Genomic DNA, 12,914 nt, shown 5'->3' on the forward strand with positions numbered 1-12,914 from the left:
GGCGGGCAAGTTTATTTCTGTGGAGCCGAGTTTACCCGGCATCAGCGCCCGGCCTGTGTTTCGCGCGCGACGCGAGGCTCTCTGAGGGGCCAGCCCCGCGCTCCGACGCCTCCGCTGCGGGGGCGGCGGTGGCGGAGAGCGGAGAGCGGAGGCCGGCCGCCCGCCTGCTGCCGCCCCCCGGAGGCTGCCGGCGCGCCGTTGTGTAGCATAATAACAGTAAGGGCCCTGATGAGAGCAACAGATACCCGGGGGACGCCGGGCGCGCATTAAGCCGCGCTGGGGGCCGTTACACCGCGACAGCGCCAGCCGCCGCGCAGCGCCGGCGTAAAGTTAGCTTTTACCACTCAGCTGGGAGCGCGCGCCAGCGCATGCGCCAGTGGGGAACATGGTGGCGCGGGGCATTACCGCCGCCTCCGCCGGGAGCGCTCTCTTACCTGCGATGCACTTTCTTTGGAATTGGGGCCACCGCACCGCTCGGAATTCAGGCCCCACAGCGACTCGAGGGTACTTTCTTTTCGCTTTATTAGGTTTGCGACATTCGAGTGTAACCGAAACACTTTGAGGTGAATTAACCTAATATACCGAGATAAAAGGGCAGTGTCGCTTTTCGGCATCTGTGTTCCGGTGTGTAACATCTGCGTGAAAACATTCTTGTTGTATAACGGAGAAGCGTCAGAACTCCATTTCCATATCTTGCTTTGTTTTTGTCGTGCATTTCAGTCCGAAGACTGTCTCAATGCAGCAGCACTCCACACTGGTCTGTCCTGTTCAAGCCTCTTCGTCTCTGAGTAACTACTGTCACCTACATCCATTTGAACCTTCTTATTACAGTCACGCCTTGATCTCCCTTACCACTCCTTCCGCCAGGTGTATGGCTGGACCGGAAACTACTCTGGGGGGACGACATTCAACACGTGATCAACAAAGCAAACGAGAGGCTCAAACAACTCTACCATATGCTTAACAGGCGTAGCACACTGAATAGGAGGGTGTTTAGGTCCATGTGCACCACACTTATTCGACCCATGACGACATACGCAGCCCTTGTCTGAGGATACGCTGCGCCCACACGCCTGCGCCGTCTGCAGCTCATACAGAACAAAGCACTCAGAATCATAAGCAACGCTCCACGCTACACACGCACCATGGACCTTCACCGGGAATATCGGCTGGATACCATCTTGCAGGTATTCCAAAAACTCTCCGCACGACTGTACAATAACACGAGACAATCGCGCAAGCCGTTTATCCTTTCTCTGGATAACTACAACTACAACCATAGATGGGAACATAATAGACCAAAGAAACAATTGGCAAGGAACTAAACATCTATAGTCCATATCACGCTAACACGACAGTACCGGCGAGCCCGTGCAACACAGCTACTACTGGTAACCCCAGATGCTCTACCCGCCGAAGAAAAGGCAGCCGCAGGGAAACCGTACTGTACACAGCACGCAAACCAACCACACACCCACCCTACACTGTGAGCCGATCTATGACCGATCGCCCACTAGTGTATGACGACCTTGAACTGTTACAGGGACGCAGCAAGCCCCGCTGCGAGCTTACGCAACGACAAAGGTAACGATGCACGATACCCCGTACTAACATAACAATACCTTGCATGCACCTTCGCAGATAGCAAGCCGCTACTGCCCTTACTACCCGTCCTACTGTCGCAGAGGTTTTTTTCCCTTGGCGCTTGCCTTGGCACTTTTCATCCTCTGCCCTTAAAACTGCTACCCTTAGATCGCTTTCGTCCACTTTCTATCTCCTGATGGATTATGTTAATGAGTAATCTTACCCAGACGCATGGATAACATCACAACCCGCATCCTGTGACTCCTGATTCAAAAACTAACATGTTATACGGAGGTGACAGTAGAACTTTTGGTTTGGTCAACACATTGGTGTGGGCGTGGAGGGGCCCCATCCTCCTCCCGCCAGAGTTTCGAGTCAGGCATGGGTATGTCTGTTGTTCTTAGCATAGGTTAGTTTAAGTAGTGTGTAATTGTAGCGACCGACGACCTCTGTAGTTTGGTCCCTTAGGATTTCACACACATTTGAACATTCGAACATTTGAACATCCCCCAAAACTGTTACCTCTCAAAAATTCCTTTCTTACCAAACTGACGATTCCTCGACACCTCAGGGCGTACCCTACCAGCCGATTCCTTCTTTTAGTCAAGTTCTATCTTTTCATCTCGATTCGGCACCTTCTAATAAGTTACTTTACCTATAATCCCACTTTTCAGCATTCTTCTGCAACGGAACACATCGAAAGCTTTTAAAGTCTTCTTTCTAGACTGCTTATCGTCCATGTTTCCATACAAAGCAACACTCAACGCAAATACGATACTTTTATGAAACATTTCCCAACACTTCAGTTTACCTTCCATGTTAACGAACCCCTCTTTTACAGGTATGCTTTTCTTCGTATAGCCAGTGTGCCATTTATATCTACTCTGCTTCGACCATCATAGTTATTATCCTGCGCAAACAGAAAAATTTATGCTACGTTTACTGCTCCATTTTCTAAGTCTCCCAGCATCACCTAAGGTAATCTGTCTACATCCTTTGTGTCACTTATGTTGATTTTTATCTCATAAAATCTTTCCATAACAACAGTCATTCTTTTCCACTGCCCTACCAAGTATTTTGCAGCCTCTGACTAAGTTACAATGCCATCAGTAACTTGCAAATTTCTTGTTTCTTGCCCCTTAACTTTAATTACTTTTATATACTTCACCTCGATTTCCTTTACTGTCTGATGCATTTACAGACTGAATAAAAAACTGCTTGGTTTCTTCCTTTCTTTCTTTTGACCTTCGTCATTCTAAATTGCAGTATGGTATACGTTGTAGTGTAACGACGTAAGTTTTGTATAAATGATTTTCTTTTGACATATGACCATGTGCAGACTTCGTCACCTACGTCAGTTACAAAACACTTCAAAATTATTTAAATTCTTTTTAAAATTGTCTCTGAATGGTTTTTGAAGGAAACTGTAATTGAAACATCATCATTTGAGTCGTATGCGCAGAATTACGTCACTCAGGCCAATTGGTTTTCGCAAACTTTTTTCAATTTAGATGTCGTTTGTTTCTTCTCAGAAATTATATTAATGCAAGTTATCTGCTTTAGTAAATGTTAAAACCACATTGAATAAACTTTCCAGACTCAAACTCACGATGAACGTTGTCCAAAATTAATAATCTTGTCAAATAAATTAGTAATACTTCTTCCTTAACATAATTCTTCATAAATAAATTCTCGGAACACGTATTTAAACTTTTGTAGTATACACTAGTTTATTATCTTCCTATATACTACATATAGACGTGAACCTGAGCCTTGACGAGATAGTACTGCACATTTACAATATGATTAAACTTTCTATGACGTCATTGTTGTAGAAACATTACAAATTCTTATTTTTTCAATTTTTCGAAGCACGACGCAACAACTCGGTTTCAGGATCTTCTGTTGCTCTTTGGCTGTCGACCCGCGACGTATAGTGGCCAGCAATTTTCTCTCTACTCCCGGCAGTGAAGATGCTGTCTCCGTTCGTTGCGCCGCCCTCTCCGTACATGAAACATAAAAATAAATACGAAACTGTAGATAATTCACAACAATTACAAATATTACAAAATACATAAACAAAACACTAAATTAAACTTATATTCACCTGCAAACTGGGCTGACACTGGTGGATGGGTGACGCTTCAATTTCGTGTCCCACTACAACGTGCGAGTTGTGAAACCTGCCGCTCCCTGTAGTTTATCCCTGCTGGGTTCATAATTTGAAAGGTCTTATTCCTGTCAGCGTTGTCTGAAGCTTTCTCTAAATCCACAGATGCTGTAAATGTAGGTTTGCTTTTACTTACCGTATCTTCTGCGGCAAAATATTGGTGTGATCTTGCGTGTTCCTACATCTCTGCAAAACCGAAATTGATCTTACCCAGAGTCGGGATGCACCAGTTTTCTCTTCTCCTGCAAATAATTCTTGTCGGTATTTTGGAAGCATGATTTACTAAAGTGATGTCCTGGTAATTTCATACCTATCAGCAGCTGCCTTCTTTAGAATTGGAATTGTCACATGCCTCTTTATGTGTGAGGGAACATTAGGTGTACTGCCCCAGGTAATTCCCGCACCAGAACAAAGATTTATGATATTGATATTTGTGTCAGATCCGTTGCGAAAAAGCTGAAACCGCTAATACGTACAAAACTCTCAGACCTATTGGAGTCCCTATCAGGTTCTACATGGAATTTGCGGCTTGAGTTTTTTGAACGTAATATACTGTAAACCCCTCGGAAAGAAGACGGTAATTGGAAAAAAGCAGAGATGACACCGGCTCACAAGAAAAGTGTTGAAGTGATACACAAAACTAGGATCCAATATTCTTGCAGTCCAATATCGTTATCATCCTGTTTCAGAACATTAGAACATGCAATGCGCGCCTCCATGACAACCACAATGAAATTCGAAAGCACTGGTATCTGAAACTCAACTTGTATTTTTCTCACATGACATACTGGAAGCCAACGAGATAGATAAAGCATTTCTTGACGCTTGTCTAGTACTACGCCTACGCTTATTATAATCGTCCAGATGAGCCAGAGAAATTTGTGACACTATATCTTGACAGAGAGGATGTGTCAGTATCTTGGATGGACAGTCATCGATGGATGTGGAAGTAACTTCAATGGTCTCCCAGTGAAATGGGTTTGGAAATTTGTTGTTTATGTTGTCTATGGACCATCAGGAATGTCACTTCATGAATTTCCCAAATGATGCATTTATCTGTAAAGAAGTACTCTCTGGAAAAAGCAGCACAAACAATCTGTCAGATGGAAAGAATCCAACAAACCACTGTGGATTTCGACACGGGACCTTTGTGTCGATGCGATAAGTGTTATGAAACTGCTCAACAAACTCCAGCTGCAGACGCTACTACAAGGGAGGCGTTGTGCACCACGGACAGAGCTACTCTTCAAAATACGGGAGGGTACTTCCAAGGAAGAGTTGGAAAACCGGTTTCTTCCTTCGACGAATGTACCATGCAACGAATATAAGCAGAAAATTCGAGACATTAGAAGTAATACAGAGGTTTACTGACAGCTGTTATTCCCACGTGCCATTATCAAATAAAACAGGGAAGTGGGGATTATATAGTTGAAATAGAAGGGCTCTCTGTCACATACTGTCAGGTGGTTTGCTGAGGAATAGGTGTAGATGCGGAAAACTCTGAAGGATTTTTAAATAAAACTGTCTATATCAACGTTCTACATCATTATTCTTCACGTACTGTATACATTTATATCTCAGCATTCCCTCCCGACGAGGGAAAAGTTAGTTGATACCGTCAATGCCGAATGATTCATGGTGTTCACAGCCACAACCTCACTTTTGCTTGCACCCTTGCATCACTATCAAAATGAAACTCTCAAAGGAGTTCTTTAGCTTTAGACACACTTAAAAGCTGGAAACGGCCAAGTCGGTACTCCATGGAGGATGATCAATGACAATGAACCCAAGTAGTCAAATTGTTGCAGGTATCGGAGCGCTCTTTTAATGGTCTCCCATCGTCATTCTGAAGTAGAAGGTGCCCCTTGTGTGGACGAACTCTTAGAATTCGAAACTCGATTATAGCATGCTGTTTCTCACGCGTCGACATAATTACGTTACACACAGCCATGTTACGTGCAACAATTGGGAGCCCTTTGGCGCAGGGCTACCAAACTGTGTTCCGCCGAACAATGGTGTGGGCTAGTGCTCCATGAAAATCTGTTAATAACAAAGGCGGTCTTTTCCGATAAGTTCACGTATTTTTAAAATCTTCTGAAGGGGATCAGGAACGATGAAAATGACAAAATTAACGTATTCTGGTTTTTCAATATAAAATTATTTGGAGTTTTCTGAATGAAACAAATCAAGTTTTACCCGTCTAAGTGAATTCTAACTGTGTATTTTATCACTGCAAAGTTGACGCACCACGTACACGATTGTAGCGACTTGGTGTGTCACCTCTGCCGGCGCCGCTCGCTGGCTACAGGCAGGGTATCATAGCGGAATTAGACAGTGTTTCGTTTTCCAACATTGTATGGCGTTATCTCTGTGACAAGTGACTGTACATATCGCTAAACATAAACGCTATACCGTGTGGAGTTTCCTTTGTATTGTTTAGCTGTTCAATTTTGCGTATTTGACGAATTTTGCTCGTACCTGTTTTACGTATTTGGTTTGTGGATATCAGTATGCCCCGTTTCAGTATTGCAGTGTTTAAGAAAAGGCACAATGAGTGGAACAAGAAATCTTATGTTGTTTCGAAGGGAGATGCTGCTCAGATTGCTTCACCGACTACTCCAAGTAAATGTAGTAGAACTTCTTCCAGCTAGAAAATATGTGACAGCAGAGAAAAATTTGAAAACTATGAAAGTGACAGTAATGATGTGAATGAAATAATTAATATTTCCTTGCTCTCTAACATTTTGTTATTGAAGTGTAACAAATGTTCTGCGGGAGTTTCGTTTTCTAATTCTAACAGTATTCCTCGTAGTGGTAATAGTGAAAAGAAGGTGTATGATATAAATGTTAGGCTAGTGTATGGCTTGCGTTGCATTGGCAACGGAAGTGCTGCAGGGACAATGTTATGTGGAATTATGAACTTGCCAAAACCACCAACCAAGTTTCTATTTTATAATGAATTGGTGGGATCTTCTGCTGAAGATATTGCTGAAGCAGCAATGAAGAAACCAGTTGAACAAGCTGTGACAGATAATGAGATTTGTAGAGATTTAACTATTGCTTTAGATGGATCATGGCTACATAGAGGTCATAAATCTCTAAATGGAGTTTTGACAGCTACCAGTGGAGTCAGTTGCAAAGTAATTAATGTTGCTATTCTCTGAAAACATTGTAGATGTAAAGGCAATACCAAGGACGAATATAGTGAAAGTTGTGAAGCAAATTTTCACGGCACGAGTGGAGCGATGGAAGTAGAGGGAATGAAAGCAATTTTTTCCAGATCACAGATACACTAACTATCTAGGAGATGGTTGTTCTAAGGGATATAAAGCTGTAGACGAACTCATACCTTATGGCAATGAAATTCACATTAAAAAACAGAACCGCATGGGGGCTCGCTTGCGCAAACTAAATGGTTCAAATGGCTCTGAGCACTATGGGACTTAACTGCTGAGGTCATCAGTCCCTTTGAACTTAGAACTACTTAAACCTAACTAACCTAAGGACATCACACAGATCCATGCCCGAGGGAGGATTCGAACCTGCGACCGTAGCGGTCGCGTGGTTCCAGACTGTAGCGCCTAGAACCGCTCGGCCACGCCGGCTGCGCAAACTAAAGCAAACATTACGATCCCAGAAGCTTATCGACAATAAGACCCTTGGAGGAAGGGGAAGATTGACAAATGAAGCAATTGATAAATTGCAGAGGTATTATTGCAATTGGACAAAACAGAAGAAGCATTTAGCATATGGTGCATGGGGGCTTAATTAAATAATCAATTGAAAATGTTTTTTTTTGTTTTGTTTTAGTAACTGTATGTCCGATTACGTAAGTCTCGTAACCGGTTGGCCCTGACTAGTATTATTACGCTATCTGACTGCAACAAACAATGTAAGAAAATTTTCGTAAACACAGTTAATTAATTAAGACCCCAGCAACTATAAAAATCTACAAAACCAATAAGCACTAGTGTAGCTGTTCTGTATGTGGGAGTGTGACTCAACGTCCACATCTGGCACGGTTCTTTTCCAACAAGACAAGAATTTTGATACCAATTATACTGACGTGACAAAGAAATTTAGAAAAACTATGATTACGCAAGAAAACCAGAATTCACTCTAATACAAGAACACAAGCCAGATGCTTTGTTGACTGAACCTGTAGTGACGCATTATTTCAGATACACAAATAAATAAACGAACATGGTAAATTTTACCTTCATATATATTGACGAATGCACTCATTACAATAACATCTGCTATCTCTCCCATCAAATAACTGCATAGGACATGGAACTACACTCTTTACTACAACATCTTGCTCCAACTTCACAACAACCACGAGCTCTGCCCACGCACACACTGTCTCTATGAGTTCTTAACACACACTGTCCTCTCCAATGTCACAACAAGCACTGACTTCTACGATCTCGTAACACGCACTGTGGAGGCGGCTTAATAGTACTCTTTGGCGCACTCTCTGGCGCAGTGGCACAGTGTAGCCACCTTTCATATGCCCCTCCTCCACAGGCCAGAATTTGATGGTATTTTTGCCAGCATTGGTGGTGAAAATACCACCAAATTCGTCCAGAAAAATACAGACAAAAATAAAAGATAATATTAATACCTAAATATCACATAATTAGTTAAAAATTTTGGCTTTGCGCTGACCTTTCACTAACCTAATATATAAAATACAGTAGGCAATACAAATTCTTTTCATACATGTGGCTTTACATAATAGTTTACACAATATACAAAAAAATCAGTTTATACAAATGTTCACATAAAATGCTTTCAATGATTAGTTTATACAAAAAAAAGATACTAACAGGTGACATCTTTTCAGTAGAAGCAGTCCATCAGTTGCACCCAGTAAAGTTTAGCAGGTACACCCAGCAACAAATCACATTAGTTCAGTAGAAGCAATCCATCAGATGTACCCAGCAATGTTAAGCAAGTGCAGACACCAACAAGTGACTTCATTTCAGTAGAAGCAGTCCATCAGTTGCACCCAGTAATATTGAGTAGGTGCAGACACCAACAAGTCTCATCTCTCAGCAGAAGCAGTTCCATAAAACTCACAAGTACTGATCACACTGTTTATCAGAGTTTATGAGCAGAAATTAAACATGTCCTAGTGGCTCCAATCATGTAGAAAAGGTACAGGTAACAGTCCATAATTTTTTTTTTATTTACAATCACTGATCACACAGTTCATCAGCAGAAATTAAACACGACCAAATGTCACACATCATGTTGAAAAGTGCAGGTAACAGTTCAGAATATTTATCTTCACTAATCAGACAGTTCAGGCATGAACAATAGTTTGAATGCACATACAAATGCTTTTACAGTAACATACAAATCATAACAAACACACAAACGATGTCAGATAATTGTCCTATTAACTATTACAAATACTCAAATACCAGTAAACCTATAATATTTATGGGTGTCAGTGCAAGCCACTACCAACAAATAAAATAATATTTAGGAGATAGGTGGTTAGGATTAGTAAAGGAAAACACACAGAACACACTCACTCATCTCTCATCCACATTAAGTACTACTGTGTAACTGAATAGTGTTAATTGTGTAAATGAAATTCTGTCTAAATCTGATGTTCATCATGTGTGTCAAGTAGTACTGGCAGCAATGTATAACAGTCAATAATAGTTAAGTCAACGTCATAGTCATCATGTCAAGACCAATGTTTGCCAAGCCAGATCAAAATGTACTGTTGTTGAACAACTGTCAGTGAGCCAAGATATGCAATTACTTCCTCTCTCCAAAAAAAAGTATATACTGCTTAGTGATATAACAAAGTGTGTGTATAGACTATCTTCCTTCTATTTTAGTGTTTTAGTCTGCTCTCTTCATCCTCTTGTTCCATAAGACCAACAAAAAAAATATGCTCCTCACTTACTTTACCTCTTATCCACCAAAACTCCAATAATTATCAGCATCACATAATCTCAATAATACCTCAATAATACGTCGATAAATGTAAACCTCAGCACCAATATCACCTTACCTCTTGTCCACAAACAACTTCATATACTCTCAATACCTATAATAATACATCGATAAATATAAACCTCAGCACCAATATCATTTCACTTCCATAACAACTCTTTCCTCTCGTCAGTCTCCTCGAACAAGTACAGATAAAATCCTAATGCAACTTCAATTCAGCATCCCATACAATCCGAAGACACATTGCCAACACACAACCTCTGTGTAATCCATCTGACCCAAATTTTCTACTCATTATAAATTATAAGATACATTTTGGTTCCTTGTCCATTATTAAATAAAAGAAATGCATACCTGACCTCTAACAGACTTAGTTTGAATAACTCTCAGTAATTAAGTACGATTACGGAGTGTGAATGATCATAATATTTCACAGTGTGTACACCACTTCAAGAATCATAGCAGAAGCAAACATGTGGAGTATTTTTTGTGTCAAGTGTCACTTCCTATTTCAATTGCTCACGAAAAATGCAGTGTAATAACTGTTAATGGTCTAAACCTAGTATTGGTATGTCATGTCGTTAGCTTCCTTCCTATTAGCATAAATTTATACAGCTTTCATAAAACCTCAGCTCATGTGACTTCTATGACTTTCTTGTACTAATGTCGTTCGTCGAATGATAGCAGTTAATTTTTTTATCTTAAAAATGTAAGGCACTGAGCGTAAGGAAAACAAGCAATAGCGAGTAAATACACCAGTAGAGAACAGAATGTCAACTAGTGGATGCAGCACAATTCCTACAACGAGGCTTTGCCAAGCGAACAATCTATAATTAATCCAATAGTGTGACCTAAACTCTATGTTTATACACAGTACATCAGCATTGCTATACACCAAATTACAGAGCAGTTATGGCAACAAAACAGAAATGTGTAAATATGTAATCCATACAAAAAGCAGCAAACATATATCTTACGTAATAAACAAGTCATTAGCATCATATCAGCCTAAGCAAATAAATGTTCATATGTCATCTTAGCAAGTAAACATGGATGCGCAAGCAGATAAATCCAAAAAGTATAACTTACATACATAATCACAGTCAGCACAATTAATCAGGTTACAATTATAATCCATACGTAAAGCAGTAAACATGTCATTAGCATCATATCAGCAAAAGCAAATAAATGTTCATATGTAATCTTAATAAGTAAACATGAAGACGCAAGCAGATAAATGACAAAGTATAACTTACATACCTAAACACATCAGCACAATAAATCAGGTTACAATTATAATTTAAATAAATAAGCACAGCAGGCACATAATAAAAAAATATGACATCAGTGAAAAAGCATAGCACCCAAGCGATGCATAATCTATACAAGTCACAACCCAGTTCATTAATCAATAATTGTCAAAATCAGTAAATGTACACAAGCACGTCGCTTCACAAGTAAATCCATAGAACATAAAATTAGCACAAAGTATGAATCACGTAATCGCGAGCAGCAAATTACGTCTAAAGTACGTACCTATGTGGAAATATGTTACCTGAAAAATAAACTCAATTAATAGTTACCCTTTTTTAGTTAATTAGTTTCTTCTTGGAAATTACATTCTTCCTGAAAATTTCTCGATAGCAGGTCGTCTTAACGTCGGAGACACACAGAGTTTACCTGAAGTTCTTAAATATTTTATAGAACCGTATCCTGCAAAATACTGAATGTTAATAACAGAATTCATCAAGTCACTATAGCTTTATACTGAATTTAGTCGGAGAAATTAAACTGTGTGTTTGTTTACGGCTGTCAGTGCATTCGCACTGAGCGCTCGATCAGCTGTGGGCGCGTGACGTAGGAAGCTATTGTTCGCGGTCAACGACTGCCTTGTGCGGCGCGCAGACTTGACTGTTGCTTTGAGTATGTGCCGCCGCCAAAACACAGCGCGGTATCCTTGTACTCTCCGCATGTTTACATCTAGCTGTTAGTTTCTCACAAGTATGTCATTCCACAAAAATTTTAACGTTTGATATATGATGTATTCCTTTAGAGCGTCGTGATTTAAGAGTTTCTACTTCGACAGTGTTATCATGAATAATTTTGCGAATTCTATATGGACCGTTATAAAGCAGAAAAAATTTGCGACATAAGCCTTTTCCTTTGTGCGACAAACGATGAGACTTAATTAACACTTTTTGACCAACTGAAAAAGTTTTTAAACGACCAGGACGTTTCGCTGATTTCTCTCTTCTAGCAGCCGCAGATGCAATATTTTGCAGAGCCAGGTTGACAACTTCAGAATGTCGCAGTTTCCGTGAAGGCGGAAAAGGAACGATTTCAGAAATGCGATTTGTTGGTACTTTATTTTTTAATATCAATAGAGGCGGTAAAGAAGTTGAATCATTAGGGAGTTCATTCAGAATGTTTTGAAAAATATGAAGATACTGATCCCAAGTTCTGTGATTCTGATGACAATAAAGACGACACAATTTATTGATTTCCTTCATCCATCTCTCTGAAGCGTTAGATTGAGGGTGAAAAAGGGAAATGAAAATTGGTTTGATTTTACGACGCTGTAGAGTACGAAGCCAAATTTTAGAACGAAACTGTGATCCATTATCTGATATAACCTTATCAACATGACCAACTTCTTTAAGAAAATGTTTGATGAAAGCATTAGATACTGAACGAGCTGTTGCTTTGCGTAAAGGTGTAAAACACACATATTTTGACGTCAACTCCACTGCTAAGAAAATGTACGCAAAACCATTAGTATAACGAACCACTGGACCAAACAAATCGACTGCAGCCATCTCCTTTAATTTCGCTGGAATGACGGGAAACAACGGTGCTCTGTGAGAAATCGTTGGAGGCTTAGCCATTTGACATAATTTACATTTGGCAAGAACAGATCGAATACGTTTTTCCATATTACTGAAGTAGCAATTTTCTCGTAATTTATGAAAGCATTTTCGGGGACCAAAGTGTGCATAACTGAGATGTGTGTACCAAACCAATTTATTGACCCACTCATCAGGAATACAAACTAACCAAACAGAGTTGTCGACCGATCTTCGTTTAAAAAGAACTTTCCAGATAGATCGCAAAAACGAGGTGTGGCCAAATCGTCCAATCTAACAAAGCGTCGAAGAAAATTACAGAGACCAAGAAAACTACG

The sequence above is a fragment of the Schistocerca piceifrons genome, chromosome 4 (assembly GCF_021461385.2).
Source record: "Schistocerca piceifrons isolate TAMUIC-IGC-003096 chromosome 4, iqSchPice1.1, whole genome shotgun sequence".
NCBI lineage: Eukaryota > Metazoa > Arthropoda > Insecta > Orthoptera > Acrididae > Schistocerca > Schistocerca piceifrons.